This window comes from Equus quagga, chromosome 11, assembly GCF_021613505.1.
Source record: "Equus quagga isolate Etosha38 chromosome 11, UCLA_HA_Equagga_1.0, whole genome shotgun sequence".
Classification (NCBI taxonomy): domain Eukaryota; kingdom Metazoa; phylum Chordata; class Mammalia; order Perissodactyla; family Equidae; genus Equus; species Equus quagga.
The window spans coordinates 50,327,336-50,350,307 of NC_060277.1; positions in this window are offsets into that span (position 1 = coordinate 50,327,336).

Consider the following 22,972-nt stretch of genomic DNA (forward strand, 5'->3'; position numbering starts at 1 on the left):
TTTGCTGTTCGTTAAACCAGATCCCCTGGGGAGGTTTATGCCAATGCTTTGCAAATCAGTCCTTGTTACTTTATGTAATTGGAAACAATCAAGTGAAGTGCCTGGTATACTCTTCTGTACTTTGAAACAGGGACGCCCAACCTGAGGTCCTATGTCCAGGCTCCTCGATGGCCTCCGAGGTAGTGATGGGAAGCTGTGCATTATTCTCCTTCTATCAGAAAACATTCCAGAAATGGGGCATTGAACTTAAAGCTGTGTGAGCTAACTAAAATGTCAAGCTTCTGTTTTTTGATTGAACTGAACATCAGCTTAGTATAACAATTGATTATCTCAGAGGATAATTGATTGATATTTGATTATCTCATGCTATCTGGAAACTCTGAATAACAGTCTTTGATTAATATAAATGAGTTAATCACCCAATAAGACTTCCATAAAAACAACTTTTAAGAAATAGGCTCCATGGAGGAAAAATTATTAGCAGTTTAAGAGTCTAGTCAAAAAACGGAAACAACCCAAATGCTCATCAATTGATGAATGATAAATAAAAAAAGGTATAGCCATACAATGGAATATTATTCAACCATAAAAAAGAATGAAATACTAATACATACTACAACTGGATGAACCTCAAAAAACATTATGCTTAGTGAAAAAAAGCCAGTCACAAAAGACCGTACATTATATGTTTCCATTTATATGAAACGTGTACAGATGCAAATCTGTAGAGACAGAAATAGATTAGAGGTTACCTAGGGCTGGGATGAAGGAGAATGGGGAGTGATGGTTAATAGGCATGAGAATTCTTTTTGGAGTGATGAAAACTTAGATTATGGTAACTCTTGCACAACTCTGTATATATACTAAAAACCATTGAATTATACACGTAACTGGCTGAATTTTATGATATATAAATTATATTTCAATAAAACTGTTAAAAATTTTCAGATCATGAACTGAACTCCATAACTTTCCATTTGACTTTGCCAAAATTTGCCCGAATTAATGGAATCTTACAGCCCGGGAGTAAAGTTGGGTTCTTTAGAAACAACAACAAAAGCAAACAATAACTGTATGTCTTCCCTCAGGAGAAAATGCTAGAACCTCAGCCCTCTCTCCCCGCTTGCATTGGGTCTTCTCCTGCACCTCGTTCCTTGCTCATGGCAGGAAGCTGTGGAATAAGACTGTGGCCCAGGAGGAGCTGTTTCTCCCAGTGCTCTGTCCCCATAAAGGACCCAGAGCTCCTCACATCTTTACTTCTGTGCCGAGAATAAGGGCCGTGGCCCGTCAACCACACCAAAGCCGGTGCCCCTCCTTGGCAATTTTCCCTTTTCCCTCTGCAGTCAGTTTTACCTGGCACTAGATCTGCACATTCGGTACTTTTTCCTTTTCTCCCTTCGAGGCTTTGAACGTATTTCTGCCGAAGTCCTCACGAGGCTCAACAGCATTCTCCTAATTGCAAGTTGTAAGTCAATTGTGAAAATTTCAGAAAATATATAAAAGTATAAAGAAGAAAATACAACTACTACCTACTAATAACCTTTCTGAACATTCTGACATATTTCTTTCCAAGGTTATATATATATATAGGTTTTTCTTTACTCAATTGAGATCATATAGTAAATTGTTTTGTAGATTACAGGAATCATGTAACTAGTCTCTTGTTGGCAATAGCTGCAAAAAAGCCTGGAGTCCAGAGCACAAGGCCTTACAACATTCATATGGTGGACAAAACTCACTTCTAGCTTAATTTTATGTTTTTCTATTCAGATTTCTTTTACCCTCCTTTTCATATTCTCTTATTTCCATATTTAATCTTGTTTTAGAAATATGTATTTATATAAACCACTCTGAAGTCCTTCCAAAATAATCTTTTCCATCACAGCCATTTCTAGGTGTACAGTTGAGTTGTGTTAAGTATATTCACATTGCAATCTTGCAAAACTGAGACACTATACCCACTGAATAACTCCCACTTCCCCCTCCCTCTAGCCCCTGGGAATCACCATTCTGCTTTCTGTTTCCATGAATTTGAATACTTTAGATACCTCATATAAGTGGAATCGTGTAAAATTTGTCTTTTTGTGACTGGCTTATTTCACTGAGTGTGATGTCCTCAAGTTCACTCATGTTGTAGCATAATGCAGAATTTACTTCTTTTTTAAAGCTGAGTAATGTTCCATTGTATGTGTATATCGCATTTTGTTTGTCCATTCATCCATTGATGCGCATTTGGGTTGCTTCCACTTCTTAGCTATTGTGATAAAGCTGCTATGAATAGGGATGTGCAAATATCTCTTTGAGACTCTGCTTTGAATTCTTTTGGACAGATAGCCAAAAGTGGAATTGCTGGATCCCTTGGTAGCTCTAGTTTTAATTTTTGAGGAACCACCATACTGTTTTCCACCACGGTTGCACCATTTTACAATCTCACCAGCAGCACACAAGGGTTTGATTTCCCCACATCCTCCCCAGCACTTGCTATTTTTTGGTTTTCTGATAGTAGCCATCCTAGCAGTTTTGAGGTGCTGTCTCACTGTGGTTTTGATTTGCATTTATCTAATGATTGGTGTTGTTGAGCACCTTTTCATATTTTTTGGCCATTTGTATATCATTTTTAGAGAAATGGCTATTCAAGTTAGCCCATTTTTTATCATATTTTTTTGTTGTTGTTGGGGTGCAGGAGTTCTTTATATATTCTGGATATTAACCCCTTATCAGGTATCTGATTTGCAAATAATTTCTCCCATTCCATAGGTTGCCTGTCACTCTGCTGATGTGTCCTTTGATGCACAGAAGTTTTTAAGGTTGATATAGTCCCATTTGTCTATTTTTGCTTTTGTTTTCTGTGCTTTTTGTGTCACAACCAAGAAATCATGGCCAAATCCAATGTTGTGAAGCTTTTCTGATATGTTTTCTTCTAGGAGTTTTATAGTTTGGGGTCTTACGTTTAGGTCTTTAATCCATTTTGCGTCAATTTTCATACATGGTGTAAGATGAGGGTTTCACTTCATTCTTTTGCATGTGAATATACAGTTTTTCCCAGCTCCATTTGCAGATGAAACCATCCTTTTCCCATTAAATGGTCTTGGACTCCTCGCCGAAGATCATTTATTTGACCATATACACAAGGGTTTATTTCTGGGCTGTCTATTCTATTCCACTGGTCTACACATCTGTCCTTATGCCAGTGCCACACTATTTCAATTACTGTAGCTCTGTAATATGTTTTGAAATCAGGAAGCGTGACACCTGCACCTTAGTTCTTTTTCAAGATTGTTTTGGCTATTTGGAGTCCCTTGAGATTCCATGTAAATTTTAGGATGAATTTTTTTCTATTTCTGCAAAAAAACGCCATCGGGATTTTGATAGGGATTGCACTGAATCTGTAGTTTCAGTTTGAGTAGTATTGATAGCTTAACAACATTGTCTTCCAATCTGTGAACACTAGATGTCTTTCCATTTATTTGTGTCTCCCTTAATTTCTTTCAGCAGTATTTTGTAGTTTTCAGTGTAGTAGTCTTTCACCTCCTTTGTTAGATCTGTTCCTAAATATTTTATTCTTTTGGATGCTATTGTAAGTGGAATTGTTTTCTTAATTCTCTCTCAGGTTACTCATTGTTAGCATATAGAAACACAACTGATTTTTGTGTGTTGATTTTGTATCCTGAAGCTTTGCTGAATTTGTTCATTAGTTCTAACAGTTTTTTGTGGAATCTTTAGGGTTTTCTACAGATAAGATCATGTCATCTGCAAACAGGATAATTTTATTTCTTCTTTTCTGATTTGGATGCAATAAACACTTTATAAATAAAATAAATTATTTTCCTGTTTTATTGAGATATAATTGACATATAACATTGTATTCATTTTGGTCTTACAACATAATGATATATCTCAAAATGATTCCTCCAATAAGTTTAGTTAACATCCATCACCTCACATAGTCACACATTTTTTTTTCTTGTGATGAGAACTTTTAAGATCTATTCTCTTAGCAACTTTTAAATATACAATACAGCATTGTTAATTATAGTCCCCATGCTGTATATTACATCTCCAGAACTTATCTTATAACTGGAAGTTTGTACTTTTGACCACTTTCACCCATTTCCCCCATCCCCGACCCCCTTCCTCTGGCAACCACCAATCTGTTCTCGGTATTGCTGGGTTCACTTGTTTTAGATCCCACATACAAGTGAGACCATAAAGTATTTGTCTTTCTTTGTCTGACTTATTTCACTTAGCATAATGGCCTCAATTTCCATCCATTTTGTTGCAAAGGGCAGGATTTCCTTCTTTTTCATGGCTTAATAATATTCCATTGTATATATACACACTAGATTTTCTTTATCCATTCATCCAACAGTGGACACTCAAGTTGTTTCTATATTTTGGCTGTTGTGAATATTGCTGCAGTGAACACAGGGGTGCCAATATCTTTTCAAGTTAGTGTTTTTGTTCTCTTCAGATGAATACCCAGAAGTGGAATTGCTGGATCTTATGGCAGTTCTATTTCTAATTTTTTGAGGAACTTCCATACTGTTTTCCATAGTGGCTGCACCAATTTATATTCCCATCAACATTCCCTTTTCTCCACATCCTCACCAACACTTGCTATTTCTTGTCTTTCTCACGATAGCCTTTCCAATAGTTGTGAGGTGATATCTCATTGTGGTTTTGATTTGCGTCTCCCTGATGTTTAGTGATGTTGAGCATCTTTTCATGTACCTGTTGGCCATCTGTATTTCTTCTTTGGAAAAATGTCTATTCAGTTCCTCTGCCCAGAATGAATTTTATATACCATTTTTTACTCTCAAAAGTATTTCCGATATCATTAAAAATATTTTGTAAGATCATTCTTAATTGTTGCATATGAGTCCGTTATCTAGATGTGGCATAATTTACATGACCATTCTTCATTCTTCTATTGTTGGACATTTAGGTTGTTCTAAATTTGTATTATGATGAACGATATTGCAATGCATATTTTTGTGTATACTTCTTTGGTCATATTTAAGATTTTTTTCCTTATGAGAGATCCCTAGAAATGGCACAACTGAGTTAGAGATTATATATATTAAGGCTTTGACACATATTTCTAATTTGGCAAAGCGTAATTTTTAAAAATATTAATTGAAGATACATTCGGGATACATTATATCTATCTTTTAAGAATTTACGTTACATCTTACATTTTCAGATGGCATATATATAGTTTTAAGTACACAAATATATAAATTATATTTTTTTATAATGTTGAACTCTTTTGTTGACTTTTTTCTGCTTTTGGTGAGGAAGATTGACCCTTAGCTAACATCTGTTACCAATCTTCCTCTTCTTGCTTGAGGAAGACTGTCGTCAAGATTGTGACGAACCCAAACTTGTGACTTGTAGCTGCTTTCCTCCAATCTCTGCCTCCGATGACCTTCTCCTTTTTTGCCTGTCTAATATCCCTCTGCCTCAGTCTTTCTTTTCTTTTGAGGAAGATTAGCCCTGAGCTAACATCTGTCACCAATCCTCCTCCTTTTTCTGAGGAAGACTGGCCCTGAGCTAACATCTGTGCTCTACTTTCCTCTACTGGGTTTTATTTTCTTCTCTACTTTCTATGTGGGATGCCTGCGACAGCATGGCTTGACAAGCGGTGCCATGTCTGAACCCAGGATCTGAACCAGCGAACCCCGGGCCGCCGAAGCTGAATGTGCGCACTTAACCGCTGCACCGCCTGGCTGGCTCCTCTGCTCACTCTTATAAGGACCCTTGTAAGATTAGGGCCCACCTGGCCAAAGCAGGATGATCGCCTCATCTTAAGATGCTTAACTTAATTAAATATCCAAAGACCTTTTCTCCAGATAAGGTAACATTCACAGACTTCAAGGATTGAGACGTTGGTATCTTTTGGGAGACCACCATTCAGCCCATTACACTTTACTTCCAGAATCCTGTTAAATTTTCTAGCAGTCTTGTCATGGGTCATCATTACCCTTGTTTACAAGTAAAGAAATTGAAGTTTAGAAAGAATAAGTCCTTGGCCAAAGCATCCTGGCCTATGCCACAGCTGAGATTGGCCCTGAGGCTCACTGACACTCAGAACCAGTGTTGACGGGGGCTGCCCAGGGCCCGGTCAGTTACACGGCACTGTCCTTGCGAATGCAGAAGTCAGCCTCAGACAACAGTGTTCACAGGTGACCTCGTACACGCCACTGGTCTGACCTAAAAGAAGAAGTTCTCTTTGATAAAGGAGCATTCAATCTAATATAAGAAAAAACACACATAGCCCAGCGATAAAATGTATTCTTCTCACTATCAATTCCAAATAGGTGTCAGCCTAACCTAAAGTTAGATATTCACACAATGTTCCAAAAGTGCCTTCTTTCATTTTCTTATTCCCTAAAAAAAAAGACACATTTCTTTAGCTCAGTCCAATTTATTCTCTTAACATTTGTTGAGTACCTACTATAATTTATGGTATAACCTCCCTTGAAGTCTTTCTTCCCCTATTTTGGACATTTTTATTTACAGTATGGATACATTTGAACTCACACACACACACACACACACACAAACCACAAAAAAAAGGTATAACGATTTCTGGCATTCTCTACATCCTGAATTATTGTTTAACCTAATTTATTGAATGTTAACTTTTTGTTTTACTTTTTTCCTTCGCTTAAATTTAGGATGTTTTAAATAGCGTTAAGGATTTACATAACTGCAACTGGCTACTTCTAAAAAAATTTTTTTTAAATAAAACTTTTTTACAATTCAGATGTAGGAGTGGTTTGAAACAGGGCCAGGGGTGCACATTTAGTCAGACCCATCAAAGCAGCTGTGAAATAAAGAGAACATCTCGCTGCTTTTCAAAGACAGCTCATCCTCTGACAAAGGTTTTCAACAGATATGTGTTACAGTGTCTCAAGAGCGATACGTTTCAGAGAGTCAAAAGAGAGATTGATATTTTAGAATTACAGCACCTTTTAGATAAGGGATAGATTTTTTTATAATCTTGTATGTTTAAGGAAATAATAAATTTAATAAGCTCACACACAAACAACTTCTGTTATCACTGATTGGGGAAATTTAGTGGAAATGTAAAAATTGAAATGACATTAATTTGGCCACATTGGAGAGGATCCGCAGAAGAAACTCGTGTTTAGATGCTTTAAAATGTAAATAGTGCCCATCAGGGGACACAGCCTCACTTCTCATAATGGGTTTTCAGATAAACAAGCAGCGGAAATTTGCACTAATTCTATAGGGGCATAATTAAAGATAATTAGGAAAAAACCTCACATATTTTATAAAATAACATCAAGAAAACAGACAGAGATGGATTTTGCATTTTCTGAAGTCCCCAGTGATGCAAGCTTCCTTCCTTGTGTACACCTGCTAATTTACTTTAAAAAAGAAAAAAACACTTACAAAGGATTGTCTCCGGGGAAGAGAAGGTATGCATTTAATGACTCAGTCCTTGGCAACCGTCAATAAGTATGCTAGTTAAAGGCAACTAAAGAGTGTAATATACATACTGTAAATCCAGGAAAATACTAGTGTGGATAGAGATGGAGAGAGAGAGAGAGAGAGAGAGAATAGATAGCTTATGGTGAAATGAAAAGTAGGCGGAATAATCATCACTCTGGCTTTTGCTACAGTAACAAGTAATGGCCAAATCTCAGTGCAACTGCAGACATTTATTTCTTGCTCTCATTACATGAGGGCTTGTGTTGAGTTTGTCTGGGCTCTATGTGTCTTATTCTGGGATTCAGGTTGAAGCAGCAGCCACCTGCAACAGTCATAGCGGAGGGCAGAAGTTGAGGGATGGAGCCAAACCACACAAGGGCATTGTAATTTTCTGCTGGGACATGGCACGTTGATCATCTGCTCACAATTCATTGGCAAAGCAAGTTCAAAGTCAGTAGGTCCACAAAGGATGCTGCATTACAAAGAAACATGGCAGGGATGGAGAGAAATGAAAAATTGTGGACAAATAAAATAGTCTATCACACTTAAAATGTAGAAAACAGCAAAATGATATGGCCAAATATATATATTTTTAAGAAAATATTACGATTATTAAACACTTATGCAGTTCAAACAGAAACCTCCTCCAGTCAGTGGTGGACCCAAGTTTTATGAGGTCCTAAACATATGCAATTTTAGCGATCCTCTTTAAGAAAATATGATCAGGGGCCCACCTGGTGGTGCAGCGCGTGAGTGCGCACGTTCCGCTTTGAAGGCCCAGGGTTCGCCACTTCGGATCCGCGTGCGGACATGGCACCGCTTGGCAAGCCATGCTGTGGCAGGCGTCGCACACATAGAGTGGAGGAGGATGGGCATGGATGTTAGCTCAGGGCCAGTCTTCCTCAGCAAAGGTAGGAGGATTGGTGGCAGATGTTTGCTCAGGGCTAATCTTCCTAAAAAACAAAAATGAAAGAAAGAAAATATGATGAAATAATACTATTACAAAATTAGAGGCCTTGAAGGTGAAGTTTATCTTCAAGGTAAATTTGATTTTGCCTGCAGGTTATATAATGTAAAAAAATCCAATTCCATTCATCAATAAAATTGTAGCAAAATTTATATCCTACACTTCAAGACTTGTATTAACACAGTTCTTTAAAAATAAACTATCATAATTTTAATATGCAATATTAAAATTATGAAAATATTGTTAATTATTAAAATTATTAAATTAAATTATTTAAAAATTATTAAAATATTAATATTTACTTATTTGGATTTAAGAGCACAATAAGATAATCTTCTGTCCTCCTGAGGCCACAAGTCACAGACTAAAAGGGAGGCGGGAATTCCCTGGAGAACCTCATCTGAAGAAACCCATCTATTCACAGTTTTATTTATTCAAAGAATACAAATCGGCTATAATTGTTAAATATATTATGGCGTGTTTCATGGTGCTAGTGTAATGAATATGTTTAATTTTGGAAACCAGTTCTGGCCCCCTCCCCCCCCAGAAGGTAGCTGATGTGTAGGTGTAAGATGTTTACTAAGAATGAATTAACATTTTTTTCAGTTAACACAAAAAGGAATTTATTTCTTATAAATTTTCCGCGCTCCTAGATATTGTTAAGAATAATGGGGGAAATTATAAACGGTATGGTTTTCCAGCCAGGTGAGCCGAAACTAAACAATAAGAAGGGTATAGGGTTAGAATATGTTGGGGTGCATGGTGGTAGGCCCAGATTCAGTCAGTAGGTTAAGACATAGGGATAAGCTGGAGAGGGCAGGCCAGAAAGAACAAGCACCTCCAGCCCTTATCACTCTGCTCTTCACTCGGTGTGGTAGGCAGGATAATGGCCCCCAAAGGAATCCATGTCCTAAGCCTCAGAACCTGGCACTTTACAGATATGATTAAGGTTGCAAACCTTGAGATGGGGAAATTATCCTGGAGTGTCCAGGTGGGCCCCAACTCATCGCATGAATCCTTAAAGGCAAAGACATTTGCTGGCTGTGGTCAGCTGTGGTGACAGAAGAAGGGTGGGTGAAACTTGTGGGAGAGATTCCGCCTGCTCTGCCGCCCTCCGAAAGCCCTGCCGACACACTGATTTTAGTCCAATGAGATTCTTACTGGATTTTTGACCTACAAAGCTGTAAGATAATAAATTCGTGTTGCTTTAAGCCACTAAGTTTGTGTCAGTTTGTTACTGCAGCAATAAAAAACTGATATTCCTGAGGGCCGACCTGGTGTCTGCAGAGGTTAAGTTCTCACCCGTCGCTTTGGTGTCTCAGGATTCGCGGGTTCGGATCCCGGGTGGACCTACGCACAGCTTGTCCAGCCATGCCAAGGCGGCATCCCACATACAAAATAGAGGAAGATGGGCACAGATGTTAGCTCAGGGCCAATCTTCCTCACCAAGAAAGAAAAAACAAAACAAAAACTAATACTCTAGGTGAAGCAGGGATGTGAGTCACCTGATGACATAGGCAGATGGTGTCCTTAACTCCCTGGTGTGAATGCTCCAGGAAGATCAAATTCCCCAAACCTCAGCACCAAGTCCTCGTCTTTGACCCTCACCCAAGTTTCTGGGGCTCTCCCAGGTAAAAACACTGCCGCTCTTCACAGCCCACCAGGCATTTTTTCCAACCCAGCAGCCTCTCCTAGTTCAGCTCCTTCAGTTCCCTCAGTTTGTGTTTGTGAAGGGACGTCACAGATCCTCCTGGCTTAATTATCCTGCAGGAGAGAAAGTGGGAAAATACACTTTGGCGTCCCCTCGGGGGGCGTGTTCTCGCGTGATCAGACTATTTGCAGTGGATCGGGGAAAGGACGTGGGAAGTACCTCCATGTATACTGGTACAGTGTTTGATGACTTGGTTTGTTCACTTTGCTGAACATACAATGTGAAGTTCTTATGTGGGCCTTGAATCATGGAGCTATTTCAACTGGTGAACTGCGTTCTGATTAAATCCACTTAAACCTTGTTGCAACGCATGTCTATACTTTTGTTCTCAGCTGGACGTGCTGCTATGCAAAACAAGCATCTGTCTAGCTCCAAAGGGGCCAGTCAGGAAGAAATCGTAAGAGGAACCTTTAATTAAAAACAAAGGCAAAAGCGAGTCATTGGGGAAAGTTAGAAAAAGATGTAGAATGTGTGCAAAGGCCAGGGATGGATTAACTCTAAAACATCGTTTAAAATAGTTTGAATGGAAATGATCATTGGCTGGCAGTGAGAAAGTCACACATAAGCTATTATGAGTGGAAAATGGATTCAAGCAGCAGTGAAGGCGTGATAAATAAATGGACTAAATCTACGGAGGACAAATTGCAGTCCTTCCTGAGGAAGATGCCCTGAAAGGATAAAACCCTTGGCCAAATAATGGGCCAGAATAATGAGCTTTGTATTAATTGACATTATAAAATTATTATAAAATATTTTAATATACTTTAATGCATATTCTTTTTCAACATCAAAGAATTTAATAATGTGAGAAGAAAGTTTAGTATCCTCACAGAGCTTAATTTCTGGGGTTCAGCTGTGCATCACTGAACAAACAGAATGCAATATTAATGGAGCATTACTTTGCCCAGAATATTGACTATTTATAAATACAGTCATTAAAAAGAAGCACCAGGGGTCGGCTCCGTGGCCGAGTGGTTAAGTTCGCACGCTCCCCTGCGGTGGCCCGGGGTTCGGATCCTGGGAGCAGACATGGCGCCCTCGTCAGGCCATGTTGAGGCGGCGTCCCACATCCCACAACTAGAAGGACATGCAACTAAGATATACAACTGTGTACAGGGGGGTTTTGAGGAGATAAAGCAGAAAAAAAAAAAAAGGAAGATTGGCAACACTTGTTAGCCCAGGTGCCAATCTTTAAAAAAAAAAAAAAGAAGCACCAGTTTACAGATATGATTTAAATACTAGAAATTGACGAAAGGGAAGATTGTGTTCCTAAACTAGCAATCTTTATTCACGCCAACTTTCTTTCCACCACAATCTGAGTAGAAGCAACAAGAACGTGTTACGAGTCTCCCCTTGAGAGACAGCTGAGTGTAACGAAGGCGCAGGCCTGGGAGCCAGCACACCTGGGTTCCAGCCCCCTTCCTTTGCTTCTGGCACTGACAACGCTGGCAGCCCTCCTGGAGCCTGTTCTCCGCCTGAAAAACAGAGATAGTGTTACCTATTTTTGTCTGATTCACCAAATGAGGTAACATGATATATTGCAATATGATCGTGCTTTGTAGATTTTAAAGGGTTCTCTACATTCGGGTCCTTACATTAGGCCTAAAAATATATGCAATATGTAAATCGTTGAAGCATCAATTCAGCACAAGTATCGGTTGTTATAACCCTTGGTAGAATTTGATCAAAACTTAATCTAATGCTAGTTTTGTGATCTGGCTCTCGTCATCCTCTTCGTGTGTTTACAGTGACGTCCGTCGCACAGGAGTACTTGGGAGGTAAATGTTGCCTTCTGCACAGTCTTGCCCAGAGCTAGCCTTCTACCTTTGTCTCCGCGTTCTCTTATGTTTGTTGTTGACTGCCAGATCATGTCTTCATTGAGGTGCCAGAGCAAATGCTAAATTCACTGATTTCTTGACCAGCAAATACTACTCTCTTATTATGTGCAGAGCGCTATACAAGATACTATTCAGGAAACTCAGCAAACTGAGCAGTTTGATTTTTTTTTCCTCTTCTAAACTGACTAGCTCTTTGTCTGAATTAATCAAATCAACCAGTAGGTTTTTGGCTTCTGTAGACACAGCTTAAATGTCACTTTCTATCTTCAAGCTGCTATTTTGAGAATTGGTGATGTGTAGGTGGAAAACACTTTACTATTTAGAAATAGAGTACTATACAGTAAAGCTTATTAGGCAGTTATTTTCACTTTGTAGTTTTTATTTCATTTAACATTTTATTATGGAAAATTTTAAACATGTACTCAGGCATATGAGACAGTATAAAGAGTCCCCATACATCTAACTCAGCTTCCCTGTGCCCCCCCAACTCTCCCTTATTCCATATTATTTTGGAGCAAACATCAGAGATCACATAATTTTATCCTTAAATATTTCCATATGTATCTCTAAAAGATAAAGATGTTGAAAAACTAACCACAATGGCATTAGCACACCCAAAATAAAATTAACAGTAATTCCTTAATATCATCAAATATTCAGTGTGTGTTCACATTTCCAACTGTTTTATAATATTATAATTTTTTGCAGCTTGTTTCAATCAGTATTCAAATAAGTTCCACACATCACAATTGGTTGAAATGTCTCTAAATTCTATTTTAATCTTCAGCTCTCTCTTTTTTCCCCTTGAAATTTATCTGCGGAAGAAACTGGGTCATTTGTCCTGTGGTCTTTTCTACAGCCCGGGTTTCGCTGAGTGTATCCTGTGGTAGAGTTTAACATGTTTTTCAGTCCTATGTGCTTCCTGAATATTTGTAGTTGGATACAGACTGTGCTGTCCAATGTGATATCCACATGTAGCTTTTTTAGAATACTTTTTATTTTAGAATAGTTTGATTTGCAGAAAAGTGTGAAGATAGCACAGAGGGTTCACCCCCAGTTTCCCGTATTATTAGCATCTGAAATTGGCATGGTGCATCTGTTACAATTAATAAACAAACATTGATGCACTATTATTAAGTAATGTCCGTACTTTATTTAGATGTCCTTAGTTCTTACCTAGTGTCCTTCTCCTGTTCCAGGATCCCATCCAGGATCCCATGGCGCATTTAGTTGTCAGGTCTCCTTAGGCTCCTCTTGGCTGTGACAGTGTCTCAGACCTTCCTTGTTTTTAATAACCTTTACAGTTTTGAGGAGCACTGGTGAGTTATTTTGTAGAATGTGTCCCGATTGGGACGTGTCTGACGTCTTTCTCATGACTGAACTCGGGTTAAGGGCTTTGGGGAGGAAGATCACAGAGGTAAAGTGCCGTTTTCCTCCCATCACATCAAAAGTACAGAGTACACACATGATTTCTCACTGTGGATGTTAACCCTGATCCCCCGGCTGAGGCGGTGTTCGTCAGGCTTCTCCAGTACGAAGTTACTGTTTCCTTCCTTTCCATACCGTCCCCTTTGGAAGGAAAGCTCTGTCTGAAACTCTGATTTACAGAGTGGAGAATTATGCTCCATGTCCTTCAGGTGGAGTATTTACAGAAATTATTTTGAATTCTGCATGGGAGATCTGTCTCTTCACCTCTATTTATTTATTTATTTATTCATTCATTCATTCAATCAATCATTTACTTCTATCAGTATGATTCATGGATATTTATTTTACACTTTGGATATAATCCTATACAGCACTATTTTATTTTGTTGCTCAAATTATCCCAGCTTTGGCCATTAGGAGCCCTTTCAGTTGGCTACTGTGTCCCTTTGTCACACACTTATCGTTGTGAGTGTATGTGCGAGTTTTTAAGCATTTCCTTACTTTCTGGCATATAAGCTACCCCAGCTCATCATGTGTATTCCCTGCCCCCATCCTAGAATCGGCCATTTCTCCAGGGATCTCTGGGTTTCTTATACTGGAGAATGATATTAGAAACCAAGATCTGGGCACCAAATTTAATAAAATATTTTTAAATCATTCTTTTCCTGCCTTTTTGTCTATTTCATAATTATAAAATTATTTTTGTTATAACTTGCTATTATAAAATTTTGATTTTTTTATAGTTCCAATTTTCAAAAGGCATTTTTAGTCTAAGAATATAGGCTCATCTGCCTCTATTGAACATTAAGCCTTTTCTTTAAAGCAAGTAATTTACACACATATTTTGTTTCTATGTATCTTACTATTAAACTAGAGTCTGAAAATTTGAATTTTTCTACATAGTGCCAATTCAGTCAGTTCAAGTGGCTATTTGGTTAAGTGATGCTACGTGTCTGTGACCTTTGACTGCTTTTTTTTAATTTTTAGTGAATTGACTAAATATTTTGACATCTTGTAATTACAAAATACCCAGAGAAAGTGGATAAAATGGCAAATATCATAAGAAAAGATTACATTTATTTCTCTGGAAATCATACAGTAAAAATGTATTAAGGCGAATCTTTCTAAGACGGATTTTCTGAATAGCCAGGTAAACCAGAAGCTAAAATTTTTATTGTAAAATTTATGCAGTGTTTAAGAAAATAAAAAAATGGAAATTTTTAACTCCAATACTGGAATAAAACATTTTCAAGAATTGTCATTTCTATAGAAAATATATTACTTGAATTTTTTTCATTTATTGGTTAAAGTTCTCTTCATAGCATTTATTTTTTAAAGATCGATTTATGAAAGTCATCCATTGGGATTCCAAAGCCCGGCAAATGTAGCAAAACAACTTACCAGCTATTTGACATTGGGAAAGTCAATCTTTCTGTGTTGCTTTCTCCTCTGTAAAATCAATTGTTAAGATAAATTGGTTCATATATGTAACATACGTATCTACATGGATGTGTAACACGTATGTGTATCTACATGTATGAGTAATGTATATACACACACACAAAATATCTAAAGCCCAGCCCTTCCAAATGTTCAATAACAGTTGTCCCTTTCTTATCTTTAATATTTTAAGTATTTTTTAATCTATAAGTATTTTATTTTATTTCTATATACTTTAATATTACTTTTCTTTAGCAATAGTCAATAACTTAAACATTTTGCTAATTCAGACTGTCTTCACCATTCGGTCCAAATTAGTGAAATTTTGCCATAGTTAATATGTTTTCTCCAAATCAATGCTGTAATGGGAATATTTTTATATATTAATGAGTTTTTCTCCTTCGCGTTTCTTAGCATGTGACCTTTGCTCATTCTGCCCAAGGCATTAGGATTGTATTATAGCTGGAACACAAAAATAAAGAGAGTTTTGATATTCAGCTTTTAATATCTAAAGCAGAAGTTTTGAGTTTGCAGCAAGAAAATAATCCTGAAATCCAGGCTTTGTCGAAAGACTCCACAATTTTCTAAATTTTTTTTAGCTCCATGTGGACTTTGTCCATGGAAGTTATCAAATGCCCAGATAGACAGAATTCAGGATGAGATCCGAAGGAAGACCTCGTACCTTGGGAAGATCACAGAGAAGGAGAAGGAGGGGTCAGGCTCTCTCTCTTGGCTCAGGGGAGATTTGCAGCAAAGAGAAACAGAGAGAGGATAGTAGACTCACTCCTGACCATCCCCTTGCAGGCAGGAGCCCTGCCCGAAGGCATGCTCCTTTTACTATGTAGGAGAACCCTGAAAGCAGAGGGCCTTTGCTTTGCTTCCTCTGTGGCACCAGGGCGGAGACACGGGCCGAGTGGCTCAGCAATGGCACTAGGTGGAGCGACGTTACCTAGACCAAAGAGTCTGGTCTCCTTGCTCTCCTGGCTGGTGTGCAGTGAGCAGGGGCTCCAGAAGTGTCTGTGTGTCCCGGTGGGGGAAGCAAAGATCCAAGAAGGCCCAGTGGCCTGACAAGATCCAGGAATGAGGCAAAGAAGCAAATGATCCAGTGGTGGGTGCTCACACAGTGACCCACAGGGCAAATGGGACTGTGAGCTACTGGCAGTCACAAGTCCAGGAACCAGACCAGGCACTCAACTGTAGAGACCGGAAAGGGTCCACTGAGGTCACCATCCAAATCCAAAGCCCGTCCATACCACCACTCTCCCCATCACCAACTCCCTCACATGACATCATGACAGTGTCTTGGAGTTGAGTAAGGGGAAGAAGAGAAAATCTTAAATAATTAGCATTTTCACAAAAGAAATTGACATGTCCAAAAGAGACTGATTAAACCACAAAAAACTCAGTTATAGTAAATCCATAAATTTAAAATACACTCTCTACCCAGTAGGTGAGAAAGAGTAAGTCATTTATGAGAGACAAAGATACTAAATTTGCAACCTTATCACAAAGAGAGGACTTGAAAATGACGGACGCCTTTCCCTCCCCGGCTGCCAGGAGGATCAGATGGGACAGTTGATGGGAGCAACTCTGAAAAGTGAAGCGCTCACTGCAGTACGGACGGTGGCAGCTGCACGCCTGCCCTGAGCGTGGTGGGATCGGGACCAGACAAGCAGCACGCACACCTCAGCTCAGGGCCTGGAGGCGAGAACACAGACAAGAAGCCAAATTCAAGCCAATTACAAGGTTCCAGGTAGAAGAAGCTGGGAGTCCAGAGGCGCAGATTCGGCAGAGAAGCTGTGGAGAGGGAGCCAAGTGGCAGCAGAGGACCAGATGCGAGCACAAGCTCCCTAGGTGGGGAGGCGACTTGGAGGTCTGTTCCCCAGGAAGGACACAGGACCTGGTGCTATCTGATGTTGTCCTTAGTTAAATGTATGATGTAAAATACTGAAGATCTAAAAGCAGGTTCACTGAAGGTGTGCAATAGAGTGGGGCTCACAGAGGGAACCTTGAGTTAAAATTAAGAATCATCTTGTCAGGACGACATGATCTTATATATAGAAAACCCCAAAGAATCCATTGGAAAACTGTTAGAAGTAATCAACAACTACAGCAAAGTTGCAGGGTATAAAATCAATTTGCATAAATCAGTAGCATTTCTATATGCCAGTAATGAACCAACAGAAAAAGAACTCAAGAATACAATACCATTCACAATCGCAACAAAAAGAATAAAATACCTTGGGATAAATTTAACTAAGGAAGTGAAGGACTTATATAATGAAAATTACAAGGCCTTTCTGAGAGAATTGGATGACGACATAAGGAGATGGAAAGACATTCCATGTACATGGATTGGAAGAATAAACATAGTTAAAATGTCTATTCTACCTAAAGCAATCTACAGATTCAATGCCATCCCAATCAGAATCCCAATGACATTCTTTACAGAATTAGAACAAAGAATCCTAAAATTCATATGGGGCAACAAAAGACCCCGAATTGCTAAAGCAATCCTGAGAAAAAAAGAACAAAACGGGAGGCGTCACAATCCCTGACTTCAAAACATACTACAAAGCTACAGTAATCAAAACAGCATGGTGCTGGTACAAAAACAGGTGCACAGATCAATGGAACAAAATTGAAAGCCCAGAAATAAAACCACACATCTATGGACAGCTTATCTTTGACAAAGGAGCTGAGGGCATACAATGGAGAAAAGAAAGTCTTTTCAACAAATGGTATTGGGAAAACTGGAAAGCCACATGTAAAAGAATGAAAATTGACCATTCTTTTTCACCATTCACCAAAATAAACTCAAAATGGATTAAAGACCTAAAGGTGAGACCTGAAACCATAAGGCTTCTGGAAGAAAACATAGGCAGTACACTCTTTGACATCAGTATTAAAAGGATCTTTTCGGACACCATGCCTTCTCAGAGAAGGGAAACAATAGAAAGAATAAACAAATGGGACTTCATCAGATTAAAGAGCTTCTTCAAGGCAAATGAAAACAGGATTGAAACAAAAAAACAACCCACTAACTGGGAAAAAATATTTGCAAGTCATATATCTGACAAGGGCTTAATATCCTTAATATATAAAGAACTCTCACAACTCAATCACAAAACATCAAACAACCCAATCAAAAAATGGGCTGGAGACATGAACAGACATTTCTCCAAAGAAGATATACTGATGGCCAATAGGCACATGAAAAGATGCTCATCATCGCTGATCATCAGGGAAATGCAAATCAAAACTACACTAAGATATCACCTTACACCCGTTAGAATGACAAAAATATCTAAAACTAATAGCAACAAATGTTGGAGAGGTTGCGGAGAAAAAGGAACCCTCATACACTGCTGGTGGGAATGCAAACTGGTGCAGCCACTATGGAAAACAGTATGGAGATTCCTCAAAAAACTAAAAATAGAACTACCATACGATCCAGCCATCCCCCTACTGGGTATTTATCCAAAGAGCCTGAAGTCAGCAATCCCAAAAGTCCTGTGCACCCCAATGTTTATTGCAGCACTGTTTACAATAGCCAAGACATGGAAGCAACCTAAGTGCCCATCAACAGACGAATGGATAAAGAAGATGTGGTACATATATACAATGGAATACTACTCAGCTGCAAAACAGAACAAAATCATTCCATTTGCAATAACATGGATGGACCTTGAGAGAATTATGTTAAGTGAAATAAGCCAGCGAGAGAAAGATAATCTGTGTATGACTCCACTCATATGAGGAATTTAAAACTATGGACCAAGAACAGTTTAGTGGATACCAGGGGAAAGGTGGGGTGGGGGGTGGGCACAAAGGGTGAAGTGGTGCACCTACAACATGACTGACAAACATTAATGTACAATTGAAATTTCACAAGATTGTAACCTATCAATAACTCAATAAAAAAAAAAAGAATCATCTTGTCAGGATAGAGAAATACGAGAAGGTTAAATCGTAAAACTAAAAGAGATTAGGATAATTAATTTGTGGGAAAATTTCCTCAAAGTTTCAAATTGTGGAAATAAAGTCTTTGCAAGAATGTGGGGTAAAAAAGGTTCAGGGATTCTGATGGACTATATGTTAATTACTTCATATTTATGGTACCTAACAGGTGCCAGGTTCTTTGATAGGTAAGAAAGAGTTCTTTGATAGATAATGATCCAGTAGGAACATAGACAAGTCAATAGACCTTTAAAACAAACGCACAATATTGGGGAGATATGGGGAGCACAGAGGAGGAACAGAGGGAGAATGATGTTTTCTAGCCTGAACAAGGCTTTGTGCTATCTAGCTGACAAGTGTCTCAGAGCACATTTACCTAGGGCCTACCATGTGGCAGGTTGACCTAGAGGACATGGAAGTGAATGGGCGTGCCGGAAGAGGCTTCCTGAAAACAGCAGTATCTAATTGAGACCTGAAGGGGTGGGCAGTAGCTAGGTAAACCAGTGGTGAAGGTGCTCCAGGTGGAACAGCATGGATAGGGGCCTGAAACGGAAGAGAACTGCACACTGAAGGGTCTGGGCAAGGCTCACTGTGCCCTGAGGACAGGTGGGAGGAGAGGTGGTGGATAAGGCAGGAGAAGTGAGCAGAGGCCAGGGAGCAGCGCGGGAGGATGGATGCAAGAGCTATTTGGAAGAACAAGGGATGGAGCTTGGGGACTGAGTGGACTTCAGGGCTGAGGAAGAGTTCAGAACCAGCCCAGGTTTCTGGCTTGAGCAGCTGGTGGTGCCGTTTACCTGAGAAGCTACCTGGGAGACCCAGCGAGCGTGTGTGGGTGAAGGCACACGGAGTTCAGCGGGGGCGTGCTGAATCTGAAATTCCCGCGAGAGAGCCAAGCGGAGCCCAGGGAAGCAGTTGGCTGTTTGGGCCTGGAGTTCTAAAACAAGGTCCCAGCTGAAGATGCAGATCAGCATGATTCGAGATTCCCGACTATTGAAAAATAGTGGTCAAGTCTTCTCTTTTCTTCAATAGAGCTGTGTAAAATGGCTTTTATTTTTCAAATTCCATATCATAAAAACAAAGTTTTGAAATATATTTAAAGTACGAATCAAGAATATTATTCCTAATATTAAATAAGTACTTGGTAATTAAGAAAGAAATAAGTTTACTGATTTAAAATGTTGGGGTCTTTTTGTACGACATGTTTTCTAACAAAATTATAAAATGCATGTTTACTTTAACTTTATATATTGTTCTTTTTGCTCATAATTAAAATGATTTAATTTCTCTAATTTGTTATTATTGTTATTAGAGCCTGAGTATAGTTTTTTTAAAGCCATAAATCAAATTTTAACCATTTCTTGCAGAATTCAATTCGTGAGGTCATTTCTTTTTCCAATTTTTAAATTTTTAATATTTTTTTCTTGAGATATAATTGACATATAAAACATTGTGTAAGTTTAAGGTCTACGTGAGGTCATTTCTTTACCATGTACCTTCATCCAAGCATACAAGAACACTAAAATTTTGACCATCTTTCATTGTCAATAAATTTGGAAAATACTACCATGGAACAACCTTGATCGGTGTAGCTGGGGCTTAATTTACAGCTGTGTAGTAACTTGTGGCTTAAGCTCAGCAAACTGCCATACACTTAAAAATGTCTTTGATTTTGAAATGTTCATCACTGTCCTTCTCTCAACAGAACCACATGGGCTGGAGAGCCGGCTCCAGGCCTCGAGCCCTGACTGACCACAGGGCCCAGGGCAATCACTGCCTGCCCAAGGCTGGCGCTGCTTGGCTGTGAGGCTGGTGTCTGCAAGGTCAGGCTCTTGTTAAAACACCGCACAACATGCTCTGTGTTCGCTGTGGACTTTTTATTCGATGCAAATGGAATCATTGGAGCTAGACAGAGAGCTGCCTTTCATAAAAAGACAATTGTCTTGCCATGTATGAGTTTCTGTTTTATCATAATGTTACAAAACTTCCAAGGGAATTGTGATATAAACTAAGCATTTGAAATCTGTTTACCAGATCCAATGCCTCAAAGTTCCTGTCTGCCATACATATTCATAGGTTGGCAAAGTCCCAGAGGGCGAGCACTCTGTATCAAGGCCAGTGTGTTTGTCACTTGTGAAAAGTGAGTTTGGAAAACTATTTGTATGGAAATGGTATGAAATAGGTGTGAAAATACTATTTGGAGGTTTTATTTTAATTCCAGATGCCAGACAAACTTTGACATTATTAAACATTGTATTAATGGCAAAACTTAACTTCTAGATCCATCAGCCACATTCATACAACACTCCAAAAACCAGTAGAAAGTCCAAAAAGAAAGAGAAGAATTGGAATTTAGTGACATATTAGAAATGAGACTTACTTATCAGAAAAGAGATTTTTTTTTTTCCTTTCTAACATTAGTTGAGGACTATTGATTTTTTTCTGCTTCAAATTATTTATTAAAAGTAGAGTGTTGGAGCCGGGCCAGTGGTATGGTGGTTAAGTTCACACGCTCTGCTTCAGTGGCCCAGGGTCATGGCTTCAAATCTCGGGCACAGAGCTACACACCGCTCATCAAGCCATGCTGTGGAAGGTCCCACATACAAAATAGAGGAAGATTGCTACAGATGTTAGCTCAGGGACAATCTTCCTCACCAAAAAAAAAGAGAGAGACAGAGTATTAAAAGGAGGTGTAGAAGTCTATCAGAATACATTTGTGGAAACCATGATTAAACAAGTTTTGCAAAGCTGTAGTCATATGGCTATACGTTCAAAATCACACAGCATTTAACGGGCTTTTCCCGGGAGTGTACTGGATGCTGAGAAAAAAATACATAAAGGAAATAGATGACATGGCCCACATGTGTCAACACTGTTTTTACAGTTAAAACAACTGTTTGATTTAAATCTGACTTCCTTAGTGCATTTAATCAGATATATTTGTGTGTGGAGTAGACAGTTAATGTGAACTGGCACTTTGAAGTCACCCATTTGATTCAACATAAACTGCCAGACTGTTTAAATAATGTTCTCAAATGAAATATTTTAGCCTAAGTTACCCAGTGTGGTATCTTGTTGCTCAAATATCTCATTAACACATATTCGCTCAGGGCCTACCATGTGCTAGGTTGCCCTAGAGGGCACAGAGGAATTCGAATCACTGGCCCCATCTTGGCCAGTCGTACACTCCCGCCAGGTAATAACACCATAAACATAAACAACAGTCACACGTCATTCAGGCAGGGTATGACAAGGCCAAAGACACACTGAAGAGGCAGTGGATGTCATGGAAGTTCAGAGGAAGGAAACATGTCTGTGGGTTTCAGGGTCTAGAAAGAATCCTGAGAGAAAAATTCAGGCTTTAGACTTAAGATTCTCATTATTTAATGGAAAATAATTCTATAGTGACCAAAAAGTTATCTCTTTCATGAGCACTCAAACTTGTTTGTGCCGTGTAACTCTATTATGAGATTGGGTATGTCATGCTGTTTAATTTTTAATGGTTTTAGTCCCTAAATTCTTTTAGTTACCAATTAAAAACCAACAAAACCCCAAAAATTGGTTGCATGACTGTGTGTCTCCAGATAATGTATTTATATAAATTCGTAGTTATAAAAACTGGCGGTACTAAGAAAACAAAAGACCCTGTAATTGAATAAAAAAGTTTATAACTCAATGATAATGTTACAACTTAAATCTGAAAGAAAAAATGTGACTGGATTATCTTACAATAGTACATGAATTTATTATCCTTCAGGTTTTCTTCAAATTCATAAGATCTTGTTTCTCACTTAGGAATTATTATGAACCCAAATTACTATTCTTCATACAAACAAAATAACCACACTTTTTAATTTTCAAAAGAAATTTTCTTTTTCTAACTCAAGAAAACCCAAATAGATCAGATTTTTCCCCCTTCTAGCCAAATATTAATTTCTGGCCATAGGTTCTGTCATAAAGGCTGAATTTGGGGGACATTTAGACCTAGGATAAAAGAAGAAGCTATATAAAGGAAATGATAGTGTAATTTTAAGAAGAATATTTATAGCTGTGGGTACTAATTTATTCTTTTAAACTGGCTCTGTACTTTGAATTGGTCTAAAATAGACCAGCCCTACTAAATTTACACTGGCTGGTTGTTCAGCTCTTCCATATGTGCAGAGAGGTGGT